At 38.6% G+C, this 24460-nt stretch overlaps 1 protein-coding gene and 1 long non-coding RNA gene across 5 annotated transcripts in view; one reads left to right on the top strand and one right to left on the bottom strand.

Moving 5' to 3' along the window:
• Positions 1–24460, top strand: part of LOC101741209 (uncharacterized) — a 74039-nt gene that overhangs the window by 1697 nt on the left and 47882 nt on the right. The window lies entirely within an intron of this gene.
• LOC110386521 (uncharacterized) lies at positions 864–21433 on the bottom strand. Of its 4 annotated transcripts, none has more exons than XR_009976901.1 (5): positions 21350–21433; positions 7525–7646; positions 6888–7079; positions 2250–2311; positions 864–1634 (listed from the first exon to the last, which is right to left on the bottom strand). It is a non-coding gene; the product is annotated as an uncharacterized LOC110386521 (long non-coding RNA). The 4 variants fall into 4 exon arrangements; XR_009976900.1 differs by lacking the exon at positions 21350–21433 and adding an exon at positions 8315–8733 and having other exon boundaries at positions 864–1323; positions 6888–7136; XR_005246390.2 differs by lacking the exon at positions 21350–21433 and adding an exon at positions 8315–8733.

Here is a 24460-nt window from a genome sequence, read left to right as displayed (position 1 = left end):
CCGAAAAGTTCCTTCAGGAATTCCATTCAGGATTGATATATATATATATATATATTTTTTTTAAAATTGTATTTTACTTTTATTGACGTAAGCATATCTTGAATTATCGTTACATTCTTATTTTCAGCTCTATTTATGTGACATGGCAGTCTAAATTTCCAGACTTCAGTTACACGTGTAGAATTGACATCCCTGAGTGTTTTATTTTTTCTATTTATGAGATTATACAGCTGTTCATTGGTATTAGCACGATTTACTTGCAAGTTAAATGATCGACATATATTTATGTACGGACAGACAAAGAAGTTGTGGCTATAAGTTTTCCTTTTTGTTATTCCACTACGGAACCCTATAATCCGGTATTGAGTGCGTGCTAAAATGTAACAGGGTTGGCGCAACTGTTTTAGTCGAATGTTTATAGCAAGCAAGATATTTCATGGGTGCGATGGTAGCGGTAGGTAGGTTCCAGCGATAGGCCGCTTGGCTGTGCCCCCGGCATTACTGATGCCCATGAGCGACGGTGACCACTGACCTACTGGTGGGCCGTATGTTCGTCTGCCTACAAGGGCAATAAAAAAAATATTAAGGACCCTCTTTCGACTTGATTTAAGCGGGATATGAAACGTTAATATTGAAAGAAAAAAAAAAGTAGTAACATTTAACAAGGGTTAAGAAGCTATGTTAGTCGTGCGCCATCAAGTAAACTAAATAAAAGCATTCGAAAATTCGAAATTAGGGAGGAAACGCTTTCTCTCTTTCACTCAAAACGAATGTGGGTATGCAGTTTGTTTGGCGCACGTGAACGGTGACGTCATCGTTCAAATAGTACATTGTGTATTTAACACAAAATTAAAAACTCCTGATCAGATTTGAATCATGTTTTATTTGCTGAGTTGAGGGTATAATATCATTTTCATTTTTTTTGAGATAATAAAAAAATAGGTAAACCTGGACCCTCACAGTTCGATTGGTCCATCAGCTCAAGGTGGTCATGGAAAGAGCCATGCTTGGAGTTTCTCTGAAGAATGAAATCAGGAATGAGGTTATTCGACAGAGAACTAGAGTCATCGACATAGTCAAAGAGTCAGCAAGCTGAAGTGGCTGTGGGCTGGCCATATATGCCGGAGAATTGACGATCGCTGGAGCAGACGGGTTCTCGAGTGGAGACTTGTAGTGGAGAAAACGTAACGTGAGACGCCCTCTGCCTAGGTGGTGTGATGAGCTCCGAACGGTTGCCGGCAAGAAGTGGATGAGGAGAGTCGAAGACCGGGCTCAGTTGTGTGGATTGGTAGCCGTCCATATCCAGCAGTGGACGACTGTGGGCTGATGATGATGAAACCTTGACTATTGTTGAATTTTGTCCTAGGGCACTTCGTATAGGTGTTAACATTAAGAATCGATTTCCAGTTTTGTTGCAATCAAAATAAGTAATACGATTTGAAATATTTAAAATGTTTAGCAGCAGTAGCAGGAGTAGCAGGTACTATCAACCCATGAGAGCTTCTCTTCTTCAACCCGTATGCACGCAATGCTGAGTGTAGGTCTATGCACCTCATTCTCTTCGGTCTCTTGCCTTCCGCATCCAGTTCCTACCAGCCAGTTTGACCAGGTCGTCGGTCCACTTCGTTGGCTGTCTGCCCACATTACGACGTTAGGACATAAGAGCTTAGAATAGACCTCACTGTCTCAAGTACGAGGATAAAGGTCAGGAACAATTTACGGAGGTGATAATAATTGTAAATGAGGAGACATTTTCGCAACAGATAAGTTAAAGGGGAATTTAGGTTATTAGTCGTCAGCAGCTTTACTGGTGGTAGGACGTCTTGTGAGTCGGCACGGTTAGGTACCACCCCACTGCCTATTTGTACCATGAACCAGGATTGTGTTTCAGTTTGAATGGTGGAGAAGCCGTTGTACTGTTAAAACTGAGACTTTAGAACTCGTGTCTCAAGGTGGGTGGCGGCATTTACGTTGTAGATGTCTATGGGCTCTGGTAACCATTTAAAACCAGGTGGGCGATGAGCTCGTCCACTCATCTAAGCTATAAAAAACAGCTAGAATTGATCGAGATTATGTGCTCGCAATTTTGTTGTTGCCTCAAGACAGGTTGACGTTTGTCCCAAAAAATGTTCAAAGCTGCCGGAGAGACGGAAGAAACGTTCATTTGTTTATACTTTTATGGTTACAGTACAGTTGGGTAGGTACTGTACACTTTTTTGTTTATTGTAAAGAAACATGAATCAACTTACCGCTTATCCAGCGTTAACGGGCTACCGGAGGCCCCTCTGCACTGCAGTGAGGTCCGGCAAGTCTAAGTTTCAATTGTGTAGTTGTTGAATTCATTCAATTCTAAAGAGACGTAGGCGACAAATAATGTCATTCATGCAATGTAAATATTTAACCCCGAACAAGTCTTCGGATGGAGAACTATCGCATTGACCCTTAAGTTTAGCGCATTAAGGGACAAAATAAAATAAACAAGTAGTAATATTATATTTTGGGGTATAAATATGGGGTATATTATGGCAGTCGCTTGATAAGTCCATTCCTTTTTTCCCAATTTCCGAGAAGTGATTGCATTTAAAAACTACAAATGTATCGTCTAGACATTGACTGTGATCTGATAATATGCTAATCGAATGCATTGTGTCGGAGCGTTGACCTTGTTTACAGGTTTTTTTTTTAAATCGCACTAGTAACTCTATCATTGAGACCGTCAACAGTATCCAGAGACTAATGCTAAGACCTGGTGGTAGGACCTCTTGTGAGTCCGCGCGGGTGGGTTCCACCGCCTTGCCTATTTCTGCCGTAAAGCAATAATGCGTTTCGGTTTGAAGGGTGGGGTAGCCGTTGTAACTAAAACATGAGACCTTAGAACTTATATCTCAAGGTGGGTGGCGCATTTACGTTGTAGATGTCTATGGGCTCCAGTAACCATTTAACATCAGGTGGGCTGTGAGCTCGTCCACTCATACAAGCAAAAAAAAAAAAAAACACTTTTGGATTTTTCGAAATTTAAGAGCAGCTAGATAAAACTCAACGACAGATCTTAAGATTATTTTGCTTAAGATGCTTTTATTTATTTATTGCATAGATGGATAGACGAGCTCACAGCCCACTTGGTGTTAAGGGATTACCGGAGCCCATAAACATCTACAACGAAAATGCCGCCACCCACCACGCGTTCTAAGGTTTCAGTATAGTTACAACGGCTGTCCCACCTTTCAATCCGAAATGCATTGCTTCACGCCAGAAATAGGCGGGGTGGTTGTTACCCACCCGTGTGGACTCGCAAGACGTCCTACCACCAGTAATAGCTGATGTCACAGCGGATCACGACCGAGTTATGCTTATTGTGTAGATCGATGAACGAGTTCACGGGCCGTCTGGTGTTAAGCGGTACGGGATCCCATCAGACATTACAACTCGAGGTCCATTTTTAAACATGAGGTCGAAGTGAATTCAATCCGGAACTGTTACGCGACAGAAAAAGCCTAAAAGACCATTATATCTTTGTTGGTGACGCAATATCCTGATGTAGTTATCATAGAAAAGAAGATACACAAAAGTTCGAATCGCATTAAAGACATTTTTAAGATAACAGATACTAACAAGTTCCGAACGATACCATTTGGGCCTGTTTTACTAATATTACCCGCTCGGTGGAAGATCTCTCGGTCTATTTTAAAACGCTTTTATTAGTTTCAGACGTATGTATGTTTGTAACGGAATCTTTGAACATGATTTTGACCCCCTTCAATACGTCGGATTAACTAGAAATTCAGTGTACTTATTAAGGACCGATGAAAATTCTATAATAAAAAAATAATAATAAAAAATATAGAAAAAATTTAAACTCAACTAAAAAATGAAAAATAAATAATAGTTTAAAAAAAACTAACAAAATACGCTTTTATAGAAAATCCAACTAAAAATGCATGGTATCAGTAGTTATAAATATTTTATGAACAGATATGAGTAGAAGGGTTATTTTGATAATATCCTGAAAAGCACCCCACGCTTTTTTTACAATAAAATAATTTTTTCTAACCCTATTTTTAATTCAATTTTATTTTTATTTTTTATTTCTTAGATGGGTGGACGAGCTCACAACTCACCTGGTGTTAAGTGGTTACTGGAGCTCATAGATATCTACAACGTAAATGCGCCACCCATCTTGAATATAAGTTCTAAGGTCTCAGTATAGTTACAACGGCTACCCCACCCTTCAAACCGAAACGCATTACTGCTTCACGGCAGAAATAGGCAGGGCGGTGGTACCCACCCGTGCGGACTCACAAGAGGTCCTACCACCAGTGATTACGCAAATTATAATTTTGCGGGTTTGACTTTTTATTACACGATGTTATTCCTTCACCGTGGAAGTCAGTCGTGAACATTTGTTAAGTACGTATTTCATTAGAAAAATTGGTACCCGCCCGCGGGATTCGAACACCGGTGCATCGCTCGATACGAATGCACCGGACGTCTTATCCTTTAGGCCACGATGACTTCAAATTTTCTATTTTTAGGTCACAATACTTTGATTGCTTGTGATCTAGAAGCTATAACCCGTTGACTCGGAAAGCATTGCTGGCAATGAAGGCATTACCATAGGATCAATAATTTAATAGAGGTGGCGGCGAGTCGCGGCTCGTGATGACGGTAATTCGGAATACTACATGTTGTAGATAAAGTTAAGCTTTTAATCTTTAAGATAAGACGCCTTCCGCATTTCGAGCACATTCTTTTAACACAACAATTAACAAAAACAAGTACTTTTTTTTTCTGTATTCTATTATTCTTTTTGTGTATTTTAATTATTTCATATGCATCAATGGATGCGCTTATTAAAAACACGTATGCAAGTTTAAAAATTGTTCTTAATTTGAAACTTTGGATTGTAAAAAAGAGTCAGAAATCGATTTTTGGATTCGAATATTAGTATGTAATTTTCGACAGATAGTACGTACGCCTATGAAAGAAAATACGTATGAAATAATACGCGTATGAAATAAACAACATTCTAAGTTTGAAATGTAAACATGCGTATAATACGGAATTTCCGATTTCCGGTTATGGTCTAGTGAAGCGGCATCCGCGAGGCCTAGGTCATGACCTCGCCGGTCTGTATCTAGTTCTTAGAATCTAGACTACCCTGGACCGCTGACTTACACTTGATTATAAATACATTAGGTCAATGAACTTTTCGCTTTATAAATAATGATTTTTCTAGTATTTTCTTTGATTTTAACGAGTCGACGACGTAATCAAAACTACACATGCGGCTTAGTCTCGCATTTATTATTTATATGTAGTCGTTCGCGACCACGAAAATTGGGAGGTATTCGAAATGTCAGAAATAATTTAATGATAAATAATAATGTAAACGCACGAGGTTAAAATAGGTTTAATTACATAATTTTCCATGCAGAAGATCTTGCTTTTTTTATTGCTTTTAAAATAAGTCTTTTTGGCTCGTCCGTATCTTGCTACTAACAGTGCATTACTATCCGTCCGTAGGTAACTTCGTGTATTTACCCAATTTAGACCTTACCTCCGACCCTACACGTACGTAGTGCCACATCTGCCGCGTAACAATTCTACGTTACGTTACGCTTTGTATTGGTGCAGCCGTTCTACCACAAAGTGTGAATTAAACCATATGCTACATTTTTCGTGTCTATGGGCCGTGTGAAAATAGGTGCCAAATAACGTTATAATCGTGTTATTATAATTTCTGATTGAAAACAACCTTATGTTAATCGAATCAATGACTAAATATTCCCACGAATTTCGGGAAAGTTGGAAATCTAAGTGATTATTTATTAGAAAATCTAAGTATAGGCTGTATAAACTTGAGCCAATTCTCGGATCACTCACTAATCACTATGTTATAAATTAATTATTATTAACTCCCAAAACTGAAGTATATATATGAGAATCATATACCAAAAATTACGAATTAAACACATAAAGTATAAGCAAAAATTTCTTTTGTTTGTTTAAATTAATTCGAAACTGTTAATGTAAACACACATAGACTATTAAAACTAAAATGGCGCGCACAACGTGTTTCGATTCTAATCATCGGAAGAACCAGTTTAGCGCGTGTCCTAAGTTGTGACGTCGCCGAAGACCGCTGACGGTAAAACCAGTTGGCGGCAAGGCCGTACGGGATTACCCGAGACTATCAATTTCGCAATTTAGAAAAGGTTTTTTTTTTCGCTTCTCGCCGATCCGATAAATGGATTTGTTATTTAAAAAAAGAATTAGGCCGATCGCGTTGTTTTTTTTTTTTAAACGCGTTTACGATGTTGTGGTTTTCCCGCGTTTTCCGTAAAAGCGAAGCCATGTTAGATTGGTATTTTTTTTTGACATGAACTGTAAATTTTTTAACACGCTTTTATTAGCTTGGCAAATTTATATTTATCGATGTAACGCTGTTAATTACCGTAATTTTCGCTGTGTTAATAAGTATACACACACACGCCATACATTGGAAAAAAAAACAATCAAGTGATTAATTAGTTGTGGGTGAAAGTCTATCTTCTTCTACCTTTCAGCCCATATACGACCACTACTCGACACAAGCGTCCCACAAGCCTCGCCACAACGATCTGTCCATCCAAATCACCAAAAATCTTTCATCCGAAAACCGTAAAGTGTTTATAATTAAATTTAAAAAATCATGTCGCAATATTACATCGTGTTCGCATTAAATTGCATCTTGGAATGTTATCATCATTATACGGGTGATATAAGGAAATTTTGTGGTTTTTTTACACACATAAAACACATGACTGTTCTGTCGTTTCATAAGCGTTATATAATTTTGTGTAATGGGTATTTACAATGACTAGTCAGAAGAGGAAACCGTGCCTTACATTAAAAGGTGATGTGGTATTCTTCCTTGTCGAATAATCTTGGCGAAGTAGTCGTGGCTGGCGATGGACAGGGTTGCGTCTCATCATCACTGCTCGCATTCAACCACGTCGCTTCCAACCACGCAGCCACGACGAGCGATGTTCTTCATTGAAGGCGGATGTTAGCATTACGAGCACGTTGTACTGCGGTGGCTTTCAATGTGAAATTACAAGTATTATATTAAACCAGCGGACCCGACAGACGTTATCCTGTGAATGGATACACAAAAATTCATTCAAGTCGATCTAGCCACTTAACGTAAATAAATTTCTGAATTTAAACCATCCAGGGCACCACCCAAAGGCATATAAAAAAAAAATTATCGGTCCAACCGTTTAAGAGGAGTTCAGTGGCACACGTACGGTAGAATTGTATAAATGAGTGGGCGAGCCCACTGCACAGGTCACCACAAGTCGTGGGCAACGTGAACGCAAACCTCTAAACTTGAGACATGAGGTCGATGTCTTAATTAGACGGCATATTTAGAAATTTTGCGTGTCTGATTTTCTTACGTGACGTTATTTGTTTAAAGGAAAATCGTTTGTGGATATCATATCTTTAAACAAATTCGATTATTAAAAATATAAAAAATTATACCTGCTTGCAGGATTCGAATACTGGCACAGTCGCATCGCTAGATCCGCGTACACCGAGCGTCTTATCGTTTAGGCCACGACGACTTTAAAAGAGTACATTCTTGTATACGTTTCTTTATCTCTCTATATATATAAAAATGAATTGCTGTTCGTTAGTCTCGCTAAAACTCGAGAACGGCTGGACCGATTTGGCTAATTTTGGTCTTGAATTATTTGTGGAAGTCCAGAGAAGGTTTAAAAGGTAGATAAATATGAAAATGCTCCAATTTAAATAAAAATAACAATTTTGTTTTTCCGTTGACGTTGTTTGTTTTAAGTTTATTTTATACAGAAGTTTAGGTCTTTTATTTATCGATTGAGGCACTACGAAGTCTGCCGGGTCAGCTAGTATGCAATAAAGAGCTTTCTATCCTTCTCTGTTTCTCTCCTAGCTTCCGCGGCTCTTCATCAATTATTACATACAAGGATTACGAGACGCTCGTCTGATCTGACAAGCATTGGAATAACATCTTCGAATTAAGCTTTTTGCTTTTTGAGACGTTTATTTTTATTGATCTGCGCGAGAGAATTCAGAGCCCGCTTTGTATTAGTTGGTGGATGAATTCATCTGCACAGAATAGGACAGTCATTGAAATACGTGTTGTAATCTGTAGTCTATGGTTATAAATTGAAAAACAAACTAAAAAATGAAGAAGTAAAAACACAAATCACACCACACAGCATCTATATATGTACGTACATAACAAACAAAGCAGTAAATATTTTAATTGGATATTCTATTTAAGACTAACTTTTGTCCGCGACTTCGTCCGCGTGGAATAGTTACTTTGGCATAACGCTAAATTTTACCCGCGACTTCATTTACGTTGAAAAGAAAAAAAAACCGATTTTGAAACATTCCTTATTGGTGCTCCGTTTGTATTGGTCTTAGCGTGATGTTATATATCCTATAGTCTTCCTCAATAAATGGGCTATCTAACACTGATAATGTGTACCATATTTCTAAAAATATTAATACGTAATTTCGAAGTAAATTGTCATAATTTGACAAGTTAAAAAGTCAAAATCTTAGACATGTCTTTTAAAGTCAGTCATTTAAAAAAGGTAGGCCCCATAGACGTTACTTGATCACTTGAACCCGAAGTCTTCGTATTCTTAATAGGCAGGCCCAAATAGGCAAGTCCCTTGTACTACTACTTATAATAACATAACGTAAGCCACTCATATTAAGTGCATAATAAACACGTCTTACCTAATCTTGACGTAAACAGAACAACGCAAAACCACAAACATTGACACAAATACTAATTGATAATATGAATAATTCTAATAAATTAGGTGCGCGCACATAATTGTTTCAATTTAACTGTTACCAACGTATTTTGATGTCGTTGGATGAGTCAGTATTGTTCCCGTTGCGTCATACCTTCAACGTTTGCGTCAGATGTATCATAATATTAATTGCACATGTGTACAATTCAAATGTTTTTAAGTATAGTGACGAACTACATGATTATTAAACGTTGGCATTATGACCAAGCGATCGTTTGCTTAGATTTTTATGAAAAAAGTATGGTTGAAATTATCTTCCCGCTCAAAACTTAGTCTCATTAAATCATGTCATTAGAGGAATTAGGTTCGATAATCTATCGAACGACAATGCAATAATTATCATCATTATGTTCAAGTTCAAGTTGAATAATTGAATAATCATACAAGAGATTGTCTTACGGATATTTATGCGATGATTTTTAGGATTCCAAGCCTTTGAAACGTACCTCATGAGGTATTTCCGATCGTGCAACTAATCTACCGGTTACCGCGAAATATGGAGGGCATTTCCGCGGGAGTCTCCATCTTGCGATGTTGACTGATGATTGGAGACCCAATTTTTTGCAATATTATATATGTATGAATAAAATGAAATAATAAAAAATAAAATGATTAAAAATTATTAAAATTAATGAAGAAAAAAGTATGAAATAAAAAGCTGATATACGATTTTTTTTTGGCGGAAAATAAATCCGTATGTTTTCCTACGTATCTGCCAGTGCTCTCGAAAGTTACTTCTGGTTCCACTACTGACTTTGTAGGCGAGCTCACGGGGCTCAACCTGAGAGAGTTTACTAACGTCTGCTTTAGCAAGAGCAGTGTCTCGCGCAAAATCGAATTCCCCAAAAATCTAATTCACAAAACAAACAAACAAAAATGATACTGTCCAATAATTAACTATTAGCGAACGTAATGATTATCATTAGTAATTAATTCATTAAGTAATGTCCATTTCAAGGTCGGTTGTTCGGTGGCGTTCGTGGAAACTATCTTTATTTAAATGGTGGTACGTTTGTAACGTTATTTTATTTTGGGGATGGTTGAATTTTGAATGAACCCCCACCTGCGGGTGACCTGGTGACCTCACCCGGTCTTGGCTGGTTACAGGAGCTAAGAAAGAGAATGCCGCTGCATACATTGAGACACGATCGTTTGGAACCTCTGGGTCTGCGGAGGGACTTCGGTTCTCTCTGTATTTTATACCGTATGTTCCATGGGGAGTGCTCTGAGGAATTGTTCGAGATGATACCGGCATCTCGTTTTTACCATCGCACCGCCCGCCATCGGAGTAGAGTTCATCCGTACTACCTGGAGCCACTGCGGTCATCCACAGTGCGTTTCCAGAGATCTTTTTTGCCACGTACCATCCGGCTATGGAATGAGCTCCCCTCCACGGTGTTTCCCGAGCGCTATGACATGTCCTTCTTCAAACGAGGCTAGTGGAGAGTATTAAGCGGTAGGCAGCGGCTTGGCTCTGCCCCTGGCATTGCTGTAGTCCATGGGCGACGGTAACCACTCACCATCAGGTGGGCCGTATGCTCGTCTGCCTACAATGGCAATAAAAAAAAAAAAAAACGAAGATCCCACTCTTAAAACCGGAACTGGGTCGAAACAGAAGATAGCGTGGTGGTGGTGCGGACAAAACGCCCTACCATCAATACATCCCAGTTGACGATCGCTTGCGAAGAGTTTTCAGCGGTAGGAAGCAGCGAATCGGCTATGCCCCTGGTATTGCTGACGTCTATGACTTAATTTTTTCACTTAATTCAGTGAAGTTATATTTCATAGTTCCTTCTTTTTTTTATGATTGAAGGATTACTGGTGGCCCTGAGACCTTTCCAGTTTCACCAGGACAGGTGGGCGAGCAGAGGCTCAGCCAGTGTTCCTTCTTCTGTAATCAGCAATGCGACAGATATACAACATAGAATCAGCTCGATCAGTCCAGCTTCAGCTTAAAGACACACGAAATGTTTATACTTTCCGTTTAAAATCGTTTTTTTTTTGACAATAATATTTACGCATTTTTTTTTCTATAAATCATGTTTAACCTTTAGTTTTAAACTACTTACAGAATTTACCTTCCTGTTCGAATTGTTACATATCGGTTTTTTGCGAATGCACTGAGTAATCGTGAGGTATTAACGATGCGCTATTAGATCTGTAACTATAAAGATAAAGATAAAGAAGCCTTTATTAACAACCTTAATTCATATTTAGGTACATTTTTCTTTTCATTTGACATCGGCTAAGATAATATAATATAATACTGAGACCTTAAAAACTTATATCTCAAGGTGGACGGGCATTTATGTTGTAGATGTCTATGGGCTCCAGTAACCACTTAACACCAGGTGAGCTTGTCCATCCATCTAAGCAATAAAAAAAACTTATTTTCATAGATTTCTAGACTTGTTCTATATTAAGAGTAAGAGTTTCTATATTAAATACTGATCTTAAAGGTGAATGTTCGCGCTATGCAATGCACTACAAGTAGAGTTTATCGCCGGATCTTCTCAGTGGGTCGCGTTTCCGATCCGGTGGTCGATTCTGCGAAGCACTGCTCTTGCTAGGGCCAGTGTTAGCAACACTCCAGTTTGAGCCCCGTGAGCTCACCTACACGTTAGGGTGAAGCTGATATAGCCTCTCAAGGCTATCAGCATAGGTAGGAGAAAAAAAACAAAAAAAAACAATGAGTAGCAACCGACTGAAACTTGCCTGATGCTGTGAAACTAACATTGGTTTTTCCGAATCAGCTCTGGTTGACTGCGTGATGTCAGTCGTTCGCTCGCGATGTGTAAGCATCATGGGAATATTCGATTGGCTATCATAATTGTTATTAAATTAAATTTTACTTTAAAATATTAGTATTTAGATATGTTTTAACCTAAAAATAATCGTGCACGCATCCGTTACAATCATTTACCGTTCGAAATTCGTAATTTGAAAAGTTAGAATTATATACATAATATATTGGATCTTATGCGTGTAATTATTTTGCGCAAACAATTGGTAAATATACCTATACCTACACGATGATCGTAAGAAAATTCGATAAAAACGTGAATGGAGCTGGCGATAATTATACGGCGCAAAAACAATCTCTCTCCAGAAATGTTCCCGTTGTTATTGTTTACTTTAAATATCTGTATCTTTCATAACGTTAATTAGATAATTAGAATAGTACTCTAGTCAGTCTCTCGTCTCACATCACATTACTTAAAAGTTCATTTAAAATCTAATTGCTCCACTAAAAGTCAATAAAAATTGTTCTAAGTAAAAAATAGCTTAAGTAAGTCGTCATGGCCTAAAGGATAAGATATCCGGTGCATTCGTATCTAGCGATGCACCGGACAGCTATGAAGACAGTTAGATGATTGAATGACAGATGTAAGAAAGTATCAGAAAATAAATGAAAAATAAAATTTATACTTTTAAGTTATTTTATTCACATTAATCACTGTAATTAAAGCTCGGATATCATAAACAAATATTACAACGAAATAATCTAATTTCAGATGACATATTTTTTTTAAAAACAAAATCAACTAAAAAATTAAGACTAGCTTAAAACCTTACTAATTACTTATAAGTAAAAACAGATTACAGTTTCCATAAAAAGTTCGTAAAAAAAAACACTGTTACTTCGGGAAACCATTTACGATAAGAATCTGATATAATGACACAAAACACGAGTTAAAACGCTAATTTGTGACGATCTATTGAGATCTGAAAAGTCCTGTAATAATTCACTGAACCTTCCTTAGCCTCTTCAAGTACTTCGGCAATTTTTTCCATTAGGCCATAGAACAATAATTATTGTACCTAATTAATAGTCGAGTTCCTCAATTCTCTCAACGCACAAGCCGTGGATAGCAACCGTGTTTTCTGGGCAGCTACCGACACCGTGGTTAATGAAATACAACGATTTCTTTTCTCTGGTCTCCTCCGCGCCTGTCTGGTTGATCTCGTCATCAATGACCTCTGGGACTTCGACGACCTTCCGCTTCTTTCTGTTGTACTCCTCGCAGTCACAGTCCAGCGTCGGCGACAACTGCCCGGGCAGAGCTGAATAGAATTCTTTGTCTTCATCAGGAACGTCGAGGGAGATCTTCTTCAGGAAGCCCCATAAATTTTCGCGGTCCTTGACGGCTAATTCGCAAGGACATTGGATGTCGTTGGGCGCCGGCGCCGCGCTCGCCGCCGCGTTAAGAACGAACAAGAAAACGAATCGGTACATGTTGTCTGTTTGGTGGACAATGTTAGAATGATCAATACGGGTGTTTCGTTCGCTCTATATATATGAAGTTTGCTCTGACTAAAGCGACGTGATTCATGATTTAAATGAGAATTTTCGGGCTGTGCCTTCGCTTTGTGCGTTGAAGACCAGACGTCACTGACTCGTCTGGTCTAACGCAACGTTTCCAAGAAGTGGTTTTTTATCTAATTAGCTAATTACTGTAGCATCGTAGTTAGCCAATTTATTCGTTTGACTATTATTAGTAACACTAAAGCGTTTTGAACATTAAATTTCGTTAGCGTCTTCCGGAAATTGTTATCGTAATTTGTAATGGCTCTTCAAAACTAAACGACGGATTATTCGATGTAACCAATGAGCTTAAAGCTTAAATAAATAAGTTTAAATAAATTAGGACGTGAAGTTAATCAATCGTTATGTCTTCGATAAAAAAACACACATTATTTTGTCGCCCCGCTTATTTCTGCCGTGAAGCAGTAATGCGTTTCGGTTTGAAGGGTGGGGCAGCCGTTGTGACTATACTGAGACCTTAGAACTATATCTCAAGGTGTGTGGCGCATTTACGTTGTAGATGTCTATGGGCTCCAGTAACCACTTAACACCAGGTGGGCTGTGAGCTCGTCCACACATCTAAGCAATAAAAAAAAATAAAAAAAATGATATCTAAGTTAAAGAATAGTTGTTGTTTATCTTTTTTATCTGTGATTTATGTGTTTAAAGGGGCCAGACAGTCTCCCGCTGATAAGACGCTTACATATACGGATATATTACTCTCGTTACGTTAATTATCATGGATGATGTAAACATTTTTTTTAATATGCTTCTTGAGTCTCTATATCGGGCAAGGATTAATAAGAAAGGTGTTCAGTTAAGTTTATATTTATTTATTGCTTAGATGGATGGACGAGCTCACGGCCCATCTGATAGTGGTCACCGGAGCCCATAGAAATCTACAACGTAAATGCTACATCTAAAACGTAAGGCCTTGAGATATGAGTTCTAAGGTCTCAGTACAACGGCTGCACCACCCTTCAAACCGATACGCATTACTGCTTCACGGCAGAAATAGGCAGGGTGCTGGTACTTATCCGTGCGGACTCAAAAGACGTCCTACCATCACTATGATAATTTTGCGGGTTTGATTTTTATTACACGATGCTATTCCTTCACTGTGGAAGTCAATCGTGAACATTTATTAAGTACGTATTTCATTAGAAAAATTGGTACCCGCCTGCGGGATTCGAACACCGGTGCATCGCTCGATACGAATGCACCGGACGTCTTATCCTTTAGACCATTACCACTGAAATTACTTCTGTAATATAAATTCATCTACACGAGCAAGGGACTTAAATGCGTGCATTGATTCTTTGCTCTGACCCTGTTATTATCAACTTCAATGAGTAACAATGAGTAATTACACATATACTCACACCCGCTGATGTCAACAATAATAATAACAACGTTATACGTGGACAGTCTCTCAAACAGTAAGCGGACCAAAATCTGAGTTCGCGGCCCACCTTTTTATATACATAATTAATTGCTTATGACCTAATGGGTTTTAATAATATCTATAGCAGGAAAATAGGCGTCTCTAATAACAAAAACTGTATATTATTAACGTTAAAACCGGTTCTATAATTAATTTATTACAAAATTTATTACGATTTACATAATTTATTATGTTATAGTATTTTACTTCGAGTTTCGCGAATTGTCGACATAACTAAAATGACTTTTTTATTTTATTGCTTAGATAGGTGGACGAGCTCACAGCCCACCTGGTGTTAAGTGGTTACTGGAGCCCATGGACATCTACAACGTAAATGCGCCACCCACCTTGAGATATAAGTTCTAAGATCTCTGTATAGTTACAACGGTTGCCCCACCCTTCAAACCGAAACGCATTACTGCTTCACGGCAGAAATAGGCAGGGTGGTGGTACCTACCCGCGCGGACTCACAAAATGTCCTACCACCACGGCTGTCTCAAAACTCTAACCCGTGTGCTCAGTGCGAGCTTTTTAACGTTCTCGATCGCGTAAAAGTTAACTCAAATTTGTATGGAGTTGGAACAGCGCCCTTACGTTTGCCGCTAAGAGTGCCGAAGCAGTAGTGTCTACTCGTAAGGTCGTAACACAAAAACGGTCACAGCGTCATAAGAGAAACTTAAAAAAAAGCCCATAAAAAACTAAAGTATTGAAAGCATCGTTTGTAAATGAAAACGGCACTTGCGATATTAAACCTTAAATAGATTCCGATAAAGTTTGCATCACCTCGACTCGCGTATGCCGAATAAAACATTAATAACCGCAATACGTCGAATAACGCCGAGTTTAATAGGACTTCAACTGCCGCGCAATAAAACATAAGTAAACTGTTCCCATATTATCCACATGCGACTGATAAACCAATAAAAATGCAATTCGTGCTTATTACCGCGGCCGAGCCCCCGCGTTATTGGACTACACTAGCTAGCTTCAAATTATTAATCAAAAACATGGACGGTTGATTGAATGTCTTAAAACGGCGTCTCTTCCGAACATTACCGCGTCACGAAAGACAAATAAAATTTCTAAAATCAAATATTAGACGTAATGTGATTCAGATATAGAATTTATTAAATCAGATATAGAAAAGGTAACGCGGGACGCCCCCGGGCTAGTTGGTGCGATGACCTTCGAACGGTAGCCGGTAAGAAGTGGATGAGTATAGCCGATGATCGGGCCAAGTGGTTTGAATTGGGAAAGGCCTATGTCCAGCAGTGACTGACTGTGGGGCTCATGATGATGGGGATTATAGAGAGACTAATATAACGATATCCCGAAAACCAACATATTTAACACTGATATTGACTAAGACCAGTGAGCTTATCAAGACTTTGACTTTGATTTTGGGATGTCTATGGACGACAGCAAACGCTTTACACCGGGCTGTGAGAACGTTCGTCCATTCACGCAATAAATAAATAAATGAATATTACTAGGATTTATTAAGAGCCCTTACATGTACTACACTTCAGCTCTACTATTATACGGTTGAGACTATGACGTCATGCCTTTTTTCCCTTCCTACCGGTAGTTTAAGGGGCTGGTTTAACAACTCACGTAGTGGTCGGTGAGCTGACGGGGCTCCTCCTCCTCATTACTCAGGGTCGTGATTCCCTCGCTGCATCAATCTCTCTTGTACGACTGTTCTCCATCTGCTGCGATCTTTGGCCTCGTGGAGGGCATCGTAGAACTTGATGTCCAGACAAGGCCGAATTTGGTCCGAACATCTCGTGGGACTGCGTCCTCTGGGACGTTTGCCCTCTATCTTGCCCGTCACCATCAGTTGCTCAAAGTTATGACCCTCCTTTCGCGCAATGTGTCCAAAGAACTCCAATGTTCGAGAGTCTAGTTTTAACATTAACCTGAGAGAATCCCTAATACAGGCCCTAGCAATAGTAGTGTTTCGCTGAATTTACCACCGGATCGGATCGCGACCCACTGAGAAGAATTGACGGGAAGTTTAGTGAGCCCATTTGTCTCAAGGTGTGTGGCGATATCCGCTTTTAACGTCTACGATGTACGCATATCATCATATGGCTTACGAACTACACGGAACACGTAACCACAAAAAAATAAAAACATTCACAAACAAGCGCGAATGAAACCGCAAAATGATAATATTATCGTTATGATGTTACTCGCGTTTAAGTGTAAAAAAGAGCTTAAATTACACTTCACTGTTAAGCTCTCTCTTGAATAGTAAACGAGGTTCTAGGATGTTGACGTATTATGTTTGAATAATGTTTTGAACGACTTATATTTGAATCTGCTCCTATAGTTTCTAGTTTGATAGTAATTGGAAACACTAATTGCTTAAAATTAAAAATACCCACAGATCAGTTTTAATTATCATTATACATATGTACGAGTTCTAATTATTGTCATTAACGTCTAAATAACGGCCGTCTGGTGTAGTGGTAAGTGACATGGTCACTACACTAGGGGGTCGCGGGTTCGAATCCCGCCAAGGGAAGATATTTGTATGATAAATATAAATGTCTTTTCCAGGGTTATGGATGTATATTAAATATATGTATGTGTATAATAAAAATCTTACATTTATTTCCGTTATCTGGTACCTGTAACACAAGTACCTACTTTACGAACTTATCACGGGACCAGTTAACGTGGCGTGACTGTTAGTAAATATTTATTTAAAGTTTGTCTTTCGTTTTGAATTATTTAACGACAAAAAAATAATACTTAAAGCGTGGCACGTAATGTAACACATTCAATTCATGTGTCGCGCGTGTCGGTTTTTATGACGCGAAGGGCATCGACCTATGCGTTGTACACTGCGGGCTATAAACGAAATAAGAACTTCTACAGATAGTGCTCAGATATTTTCAGTAATTCAATATCGCAGTTTCACTATAAAAGAGAGCGAAGCTTATTCGAATTATTAATATTCAATGTACTAGGTGTGTTAGATAGTGTGATTGTCTCTTTTTTTTCCGTGCCTATGCTGATAGCCTTGGGAGGCTATTTCAGCTTCACCCTAACGTGTGTGTAGAAAATCCTCCCCCTGGCTAGCTGGTGCGGTGACTTTCGAACGGTAGCAGGTAAGAAGTGGATGAGGATAGCCGATATTGCTTAGATGGGTGGACGAGCTCACAGCCCACCTGGTGCTAGGTGGTTACTAGAGCCCATAGACATCTACAACGTAAATGCGCCACCCACTATGAGATATAAGTTCTAAGGTCTCAGTATACTTACAACGGCTGCCCCACCCTTCAAACCGAAACGCATTACTGCTTCACGGCAGAAATAGGCGGGGCGGTGGTACGTACCCGTGCGGACTCACAAGTCTAGTCTGCCTATACGGGCAATAAAAACAAAAGTAACTAACGGAGTCCATAATCATTACAGTATGAGTACTGCCTTGAGATATGAGGTCGAAGTTATGTTCATAGTACAATCCGGAATACAGGGTTGGGTCGCGGCCGAAAGGGGTCGAATGACTTGTCCGCCCTCAGAATACACCCCACCAAATTTACGAAAAGTTTCTAATCAAATATAATCTAGCATCAAAAGCCTATTCCGTAATTACGGGTTTTGGCTGTGTGATTCGTGTTTTGATTGTAAAAAAAAAAACAATAAACAATTTTTTATTGATTTCAGTTTTCGTAAAAGAAAAGGTCAAACCACCTGAAATAATTATCATCCTTGTTCTATTCAATTGGTTTTATTATTTCGTTTGACAACATGATACTGTTTTAATGCACCCTTTTGTGGCGGGGCCTTTATTGCGAGGAGTATCTCTGCAGCCTTCCACGAGTATTGGGATTCTTGGGGTCGACATTTCGATGTCCAATATCGGAGTCATTGGGAGGACAAAGCCAAGTTGACATTGAAAATGTTGGGAGGCGAGTTGGGAGAACTGGTACTTCACGCCTGGACAAAGACTTTTGCGCTAGAAAGTACAAGCAGCAGGCAACGGTTTGATTGTGCTCCTAGTATTGCTGATGTCCATGATCGGCGGTAGCTACTCGCCATCAGGTGAGCCATGTGCTCGTTCGCCTACAAGGGCAATAAAATAAAAACACAAATGGGATATTGTTGTTGTAACATTTATAAATAACATCCAAAAAATTATTTGAAGATAGTTTTTTAGTTAGTAGTAGTTAGTTATTTGTGATAGTTGGTATTTTGTGCAATTGAGACTGACCTCACGTCTCAAGGTTTACTTTAGACAAGGTAGGCAATGAGTTCGCTCGCACATATATATACAATTATATAAAATTGGAGTGTCTGTTTGTAATAATAAAATAACCACTTTTTACTAAATGCGTAAGTATGTATACACAATGCATATATCAAAATATTTATTTATTAATTTTTTCTGTTTGTCTGTCTGTCTGTTTGTTCCGGCTAATCTCTGGAAAGGCTGGACCGGTTTTGACGGGACTTTCACTGATAGGCAGCTGATGATATAAGGAGTAGCTACTTTTTTTAGATTAGCTTCGGCCCGCGGCGTCACCCGCGGTACGACAATAACCGCGGGTAACATCGCGGGACTCAGCTAGTATGACAAAAAAACGAAGCCAACAAAAATGGTAATTATGAGTTTTGGTAGTTTCTTCGCGAGTTGTAGACTTACTTAGTTGAACCTAATTTTGCGGTAAACTATTCGTAGACATGGAAATAATGATATTAATAAAAATAAAAATAAAACTCGAGAAACTTTTCAAATATAAAATTTTGATCAAACCACAGTTGTATTCGAAGTATTAACGGCCGTCTGGTGTAGTGGTAAGTGACATGGTCACTACACAAGGGGGTCGCGGGTTCGAATCCCGCCAAGGGAAGATATTTGTATGATAAATGTCTTTTCCAGATTTATGGATGTATATTAAATATATGTATGTGTATAATAAAAATCTTACATTTATTTCCGTTATCTGGTACTTGTAACACAAGTTCTTTACGAACTTATCACGGGACCAGTTAACGTGGCGTGATTGTTAGTAAATATTTATTTATTATTTATTTATATTAATTTCTAACGTCTGAAGTATATTACATATTATAATTTCCAATATCTGATGTTGTAGGTTACGTTTTTATTAGCGTATCGAAACAACCACTGTTCAAACAGGCAGACCGTGTAAATCAACCTTCAGATTTGAGTGGCATCGCGAGTGACATTCCTCCAGACATATTCCCTGGTTTCCCAGACGATGGCACTATATATAGCAAATATGTCATACCAAACTACACATATTGCCGGCATTATGCACTTATGCTCATAAACCAATTAGTTCGAGAATTAGGAACATTCTACACTTAGGAAGATTTTCGTTCAGCAATAGTACCTACATTGTGCACCGCGGAAGAAAAGTTGGACATTTCCTCCCGCGTGTAAAATTGGCAAACGCTTGGGAGGAAATGTCCAACTTTTTCCCGCGGTGAACATTCTATTTTTTCTCCTACCAGGCCGAAAGTTCGTGGAGTACCGAGCCGGGGTCCAGGGGCGAAGCCCTGGCGGGGGTAGGGGCTCATAAAAAAACCACTTTTAACTGTTTTTTAATTTTTAAATAAACTACTACTACTGTCTGATGAACTCATCTTTGTTTAATACTTCACTATTAAATTTTATTGCCTTTTTTATTTCACTTTTACACTAAACACAATATTGCAAATTACCCGAGCACAACAATGGCGGAGAATTTTAGGTGCGTGAGAGCAGACGTAGACACTAACGCGCATGCGCACTTGTACCCAAGGAGAAAAAGTTACACTTTCTTCCCTGTACAGCGAGAGGAAAACCGAACTTTCGGCGTAAGTAGGAGAAAAATGAATTTTTGTATATTTGTCTGTCTGTTGTTTTAGCAGACCCGACAGACTTTCTGTATTCACGTCTTAAATTCGAAAATTTCATCCTTTTATTATAAAATATTTTGTAGTGGATCGAATTGTGAATTAAATCATTCTCGAATCCACCACGAATAACATGAAATTACATCACAATCGGTCCAGCCATTTAGGAGGATTTCACTAATATACATACACACAGAATAAAGAATTATAACACTACTAGTGGTCCCGCATTAGTCGAAATTCGACTGTAATTTATTGCAATTATAAGTTTCAACATTATTATGGTTCTATTGTTACAGATTTCGCCAAGACTACGCTATAGACAAATACTAGTAATATTAAAAATAAACAATATTGACCTATTCTCAATTTGACTACAGACAGAAAAAAGAAACCTTTCTGCTTTTGGAAGGGGTGAAAGAGAAGATTACAAAAAGTTGAATTCGACTGTTTTAATAAGTATCTTCAGTGCAAGTTTTAATTGTAATCTGTACCGTAGAAGTTAGATCAGAAGTAATCTATCTCATTTTCTCGCAGGCTTCTTCTTTTTCTTTAGATTTTGGCTCCGGCACGGTTTGTGCATTAGCCAGCGTCAAGTAATAAGATTTTTATAATTCGCCGTTTTATTTATTGACAGTTTATGAATAATAAAAAACGAAGGAAACTTAATAAATTGGCATGAAATTAAATGAAACGAGATAAGATGATATGGGATGAAATATAATCTCAGTAAAATGGTGATCATTTATTGAAATTTTTTCAGTGAATTTTTGAAGGAACTCGAGAAGTTACGTTCACCGACTTTGTCTCATTTTCCCACATTTGTGCAATTTCACAGATACTAATTTAATAAACCACCGTTATTACAGTTATTTAAGCCCGAAGAAACACTAAATAGACAAAATAAAACAAATCACACAACTTCACTCCTCGCGTTCCCGCCAAAAAGCCGCGCTCTCGCAGGCTAAATCCTATGTTTGTTTCTTTGTAGTGTCGCTTTTTCGTTCGCTAGATAGCGGTGCGATATGACTCCAATAAAAAAAAACCTATTTTAAAAATTTCGGAATAGGAATTCCCCTTGAAAATGTCATAAAAAAATTATCGATGCGTTTCTCGTATTGACAAAAAACAAGTATTGATAAATATAAATTTTTCTTGTAAGTTACGCGTCACGTTAATGTTTTGTTGTGATAACCTATGATGCTGTGTTTTGTTCCACAGCTGCGTTGTTTATCGGGCATGATAATGAGTTTATTGAGTCGGATGGAGCAGATAAGCTTGTCTTAGGGTCTTCATTATCTTTGGATGTTCTGTTTAGTGCATTTTTTTCACCCCATCTCTTCACTGGTAGCCTAAGAGGCTATTCCAGCTACGCCCAGACGGGTAGATGAGCTCACGGGCTCAACCTAAGAGAATTTGCCAGCACTAGCCCTAGCAAGAGTGGCGCTTCGCAGAATCTATCACCAGATCGTAATCGCGACCCATTGAGAAGATACGGCGAGAAACTCAGTGGGTTTAATGTTTGGTGCATCATAAGCGGTTGGTATGTAAGTCGTTTTTAACATATTCATTATCATTATCATACTATACATAAAGCTTTAGAAGCACAAAGTTATTAGCTGTAAAAACAAGAATATAGAAAATAAAGCTTAAAAGATTGCGTCCAAAATTTTTGAAGTGCAGTTTTTTCAAGCACACAAATCAAAAGAATGATGAAGAAACATTACATTTTTTGATTAGTGCTGTTTGTTTGTTTGTATGTGTTTCAGTTTTAAAAAAAATATCGTTTTGTTGTATTTTTATTATTATGTGTATTTATTGTATATTTGTATTAAATTTTTTTTCATTATTTGATGATGTGCTAAAAAGGTTTCGTCAATTTGGTAGATCACTCCGAATATTGTTAGTAAAATGCAACACAAAAGTTTTTTTTTTTTTTTCAAAATTTATCTTTGCAAATGCGGTTGGGTAGAAGATATCGCTTTTGACGTCAGACCACCATTTGTACAATTATACCTGCCTGTTGACTGTATTTATATGTTATCAGTGTTATGGAGTGCAATGAAGTATACTCTCTCTCTCTCTTTCAACTCGAGACTAGTTGCGATGATAAGGCGAGCTAATTTGTATACAGGAGATAAACGATTGACCTCTTTTATTAACCCCTGTATCATTATTTTTTCCTACCTATTCTAGTAACCTTGAGGGGATATTCTAGATTAACTGAACTAGTAGGTGAGCTAACGGGGCTCAAACCTGACGACCACCGGATCGGAAACGCGACCCACAGAAGATCCGACGAGAAACTCAGTGGGCTGTGTTTGTGGGTTAATTTACTCACCGAGCCCTTCGTCGCAAGCGACGGGTTCGACGACAACGATAACCGGTGCTTGAGGTACCGAAAAGCACCGTTAGTGGATCGGGAGGATCCAAAATGACGTGTATTATTTTGAATGACTCGATGGTGCAGTAGTTAGCACCCCTGACTGTTGCGCCAAGGATCGCGGGTCCGATTCCCAAATCGGGTAAGCATTCGTGTGATGAACAGGTTTGTTTGCTCCTTGTCTGGGTGTTTATTATCTATATATGTGTATATTTAAACGTATATAAGTATGTACGCCAGTCTCTGGTACCTATAACATATCCTTTGTTTTGAATCCTGTGCTTTTTGTCGGTCGGATGACCGTGCGTGATTTGTTTCTACTTATTAAATTTGATAATTAACCGTGGGTCCTGTTGCAGTGTTGGATAACGCCATTCTGTCGACTCCCAACGTAAAGACGCCGGGAATTGCTAGGTATATTTCAGCACTCCTTTTCGAAGCAATAAATATATTAAATTTAAGTTACCTCATACAACAGTCACTGCGTGTTTTCCTCGAGGAAAATGTATACAAGAACTGTATGCTGGCGGCGAGGAGTGATTGCAGACAAAAATTTCCTTGTTTAACACTAGTATTCTTTCAGTACTTTGAAAGACACGTAACATGAGGTGCGATTATCAGGGTCTACGCCTTCTTAGCTTTTAAAGATGTTTTTTTTTTTATTGCTTACATAGTTCGGCGAGCTCACAACCCACCTGGTATTAAGTGGTTACTGGAGCCTATAGACATCAACAACATAAATGCGCCACTCACTTTGAGATACAAGTTCTAAGTCTCTGTCCACGCAATTTATTCTTTATTTTAGGGAAAGTATAGAAATCATTAGGGCTTAGGTCGGGGCTGTACGGCGGATGGTCTAATAATTCTATGTTTTCTTGCTCTAAAAACTCTTTTGTTCTGTGCGCGGTGTGAGAACTCGCATTGTCGTGATGGAGGATGATGTGGCGGTTGCAGTTCTCTTTACGGAGGTCAGAAACGACCTGTGGCAAACAAATGCTAGCATACCATTCTGCATTAACCGTTCTTTGTCCCTTAAGAGGAATAGTCGTAACATGGCCGGTTTTGGAGACAAACGTGGCCACCATTTTTTTTGCAACACTCCGTGAACGAACAATTTTTGTTGGCTTTAACTCATTTTCGAACACCCAAACTCGTGACTGATTTTTTGTTTCGGGTTCGTACGCGTATATCCAGTATTCGTCACCTGATACAATGTTGTATACAGCATTTGAGGATCCTGCGTGGAATCTTTCGAGAGTTCTGACGCACCAAGTAACGCGAGCCGCTTTTTGCTCTTCACAGAGCGAATGCGGTATCCATCGGGAAAACAACTTTTTTCCACCTAATTGTTCAAGCAAAATTATTTGAATTTGACTCATGCCAATGTCTAAAGTTGCCTGAATTTCGCGGTATGTCACATGTCGATCTCCCTCAATCAGCTTACGCACAGCATCAACGTTTTCTTGGGTGACTGCAGTTTTTGGACGACCTTGACGGGGATCATCACTGAGCTTCTTGACACGTCCACGTTGAAACTCAGCAAACCAGCGATAAATTGTGGTTTTGGATGGGGCTTCATCACCAAATGCAGAAAT

The sequence above is a fragment of the Bombyx mori genome, chromosome 27 (assembly GCF_030269925.1).
Source record: "Bombyx mori chromosome 27, ASM3026992v2".
Taxonomy (NCBI): Eukaryota; Metazoa; Arthropoda; class Insecta; order Lepidoptera; family Bombycidae; genus Bombyx; species Bombyx mori.
Note: the sequence above shows the minus strand (reverse complement) of the source record. Positions and strands in the feature narration are given on the sequence as shown.